The sequence below is a fragment of the Phoenix dactylifera genome, chromosome 15, assembly GCF_051530095.1.
Source record: "Phoenix dactylifera cultivar Ajwa chromosome 15, Ajwa_hap1_PhDact_Kaust_v1.1, whole genome shotgun sequence".
NCBI classification, from domain to species: domain Eukaryota; kingdom Viridiplantae; phylum Streptophyta; class Magnoliopsida; order Arecales; family Arecaceae; genus Phoenix; species Phoenix dactylifera.
In genome coordinates, this window is record NC_143204.1 from 10,728,254 (window position 1) to 10,731,331 (window position 3,078).

Genomic DNA, 3,078 nt, shown 5'->3' on the forward strand with positions numbered 1-3,078 from the left:
TTCTTTTTAAGTTGGGAGAGTACCGAACCTGGAGATTTCTACGAGTACTAAATGCAATAGGCCCAGATCTGGGTTTCAGAATTTGAATCTTGATGTCTGAGCATGGAGCAGAAACAAACTCAAATACTGAGTAAAAGAGAAGAAATTTTATTAATAGAAAAGGCTGAAGGTCGAATGCAAGGATACATGACCTCATGGTTGAGAGAATTATAAAGGGCCTAAACGACCATCCTTACAAGAATAAAAATAAAAATTAGTCGATGTGGATGACCTCCACATTAGTGTCGGCTACGGCCTCCAGCTCGGTTGCGACCTCGGGAGGGCCATCCCTGCATGCTTCAGCGGCCTCAGCTCCAGCGCCGGCGTTAGGAACGACTGATGATTCCACCCCGTTGGCAGCCTCGGAGGCATTCTCCGTCCAAGCCTTGGCAGTGGCATCCACAGCACCCTCACCTGCCTCGTCAACTTCATCTAGGTCTGGTTCAAGGTAGCTGATGTCGACCCCAGGGCAGAACTGCTGAACTTGGAGACGACAATTATCGAAACCTTAGACCATAGCAGCAACAACCCCTTTCGCCAGCTTAGCAAGGTACTCCTCTGACTGACGGAACCTCTCAATAGCCTCACGGGAGGATGATTCCACCAGACCCTCGAGCCACCCGACCTTTAGCTCCCGCTCCTCCGCTTTGCCCTGAAGGCGAACTAGAGTAGCTTCAAGCTTGGAGATGCGGCTTGCAGAGGAGGAGCGAGCCCGAAAATGCTCGGCCTCCATGGCTTCGATCTAAGCCAGCTTATCTTTTATAATGGCCTCGGAAGCACGTACCTTCTTCTTGGTCTTCCGAAGCCGCTGCATGGTAGCGGTGGCGGCCTTCTCCTTGGCCTCACGCCGCTGTTGCTCAACGGCGGCCGCCCGATCTTCGGCGTCCTGCTGATGCTGCGCAACAAACGGTGCTCGAGCTTCGGCCTCTTGTCCTCGGAGCTCGACACGCTCCGTCCTCAATCGGAACGCCTTCAGCTCCTTCCGATCAGCGAGTATGCTGGACATCAACACGTCGACCACGTGAAGAGACTAGCACGGAAAAAGAAGAGTGTCAGCAAAAATTGGGCAATCACAAAAAAAAAATAAACAAGGGATAGAAGAGCGACATTACTTACCCGCACGCTCGTCGAGTAAACATGATGGATGAGGTCGCCAAGTCCTCCTCCATCAGTGTGCGGTCGCGCGGAAGCATGATGCTGCGCACAAGTCCGCGGGCAAACTCCTCGGATTTGAGGGCTGAATCGCCCTCAGGTGTGCGCCATGGTTGTTCCCCGCCGAACTCAGAAAATGACAGCTCGATTCTCACCAAACAGTGGGGGGACCGAAGTCCCGGGCCCACACTCCAGCTTGGAATCCAATCCGGATGGCTGGACTATCGCGATGATCTTCGAGACTTGGTCAACAAGTGCGACCGCCGCTCCATCGGAAAGATCCCCCCAGTCATCGACTGGGGCACCTCGGCCTCTTCTGCGGGCTCCCAGCTAGGCCCGACCCGAGCAAAAGTGACCAGCTCGGGCTCTCCCTGCTCGACCTCGAGGCCGGAGGCGACTCTTGCCTTCTTTAGCCTCCCCTCAAGACGGACCCCTTCGGAGGCGGCCCTCCTCTTCTTATATATGGCCATCAGCGTCTTGGTGTTGAAGATCATCCCTGCAATATCTGTAGACAAAAAGTCTTATCAGCATCCCCGACATAACAAGAAAAGAAGAAAAAGTCAAATTATTCTTATCCTCAGGACGAGCCGGGCTCAAGCCAAGATTTACCAGGGCCTCCTCGCTGAGTAGGTCGGGGAGCCGAGGAGTTTCTTTCAGTCCGAGCAAACTATCCAAGGTCTTTTGCTCGGACTGTGACAACTGCGGGAGCCTATTGCTTACTGAGGCCAGCAAAAAGCTCTAGGTCGGATTAATTTCCCACGACTGCTCGGAGGAGATATAGAAAAAATTATCCTTCCACCCGTGGATGGAAGTAGGCAGGCCCTAAATAGCTTACGACCTTCTCGAGGAGAGAAGTACCACTATCTTTTATCTACAGGGTTGCCTTTTAATATGAAGCAACTTCTGAAGACATTCACCAAGGGGGCAAGCTGTGTGCCAGGCAGAGAGCGAGAAAGCCGATGATTAGCCTCCATGAATTCGGGACAAGCTGCACAGGCACCAGGTCGTACGCCGTCAGAAGCTCACCCACAAATCCATGTAGAGGAAACTTCAGCCCTGCTTGGAGTGTATCACATACACTCCGACCCAACTGCTAGGTGGGTTGGTGACTTGGCCTCTGAGGTTCGGAAGTTCAAGAACGAACTCCGGAGGAATGAAGAATCGGGCTCGAACTGAGCCCAAATCCTCATCGGTCATAAGCGAGCCCGTTCCATACGGGCTCAGGACCACCTAAAGTTTAACCTCTTCCACCTCGGAAGAGGCCGGAGCTCGCGATGGACCTACATCGAACATCGATGCCCTTGTCGGCGAGTCCATTGCCCTGGTCATAAGATTATAGAAAAAAGAGGGGGAGAAGATGAAAGACTCTCGAAGCGACCGAAAGAAGGAACAAATGCCTACTCGAAAGCTCGCCGGAAAGGGGTGGACGGGTAGAGAAGAAGAATGTCTGCTGGAAGAAGAAATCAACGGGCGATGCAAAAGCTAGCAAAAGGCTCCCAAGAACGCTCGGAAGAAAGCTCCAACACCCCGCAACAGCGACTGAAGAAAGAAGCAGGGGAAGGGTCAAGTAACGACCCTAGGACCCCTTTTTCAGGCCTTATATAGGCCACCACAGTGGCTCCGATCAAGCAGTCTAAATGATTAGACGGCTCGAGATTCACCACGTGGCGAGCCATAAAACGGCCTTAACTAATCTCCTCGAATCGCCCCACTAATTGCTGATCATTATGGAGAGTGCTCTAGAGCTCGAAATATTGATGATTGGCCTCTTGCATTCGGCCAGACGAGACGGTTCAGAGAAGGGAACATTAATAGCTAGCTTCTCGCATTCTGCCAGACGGAGTGCTTCGGGGGATGGGGAATTAATAATCAAAACCTTTCTCATCC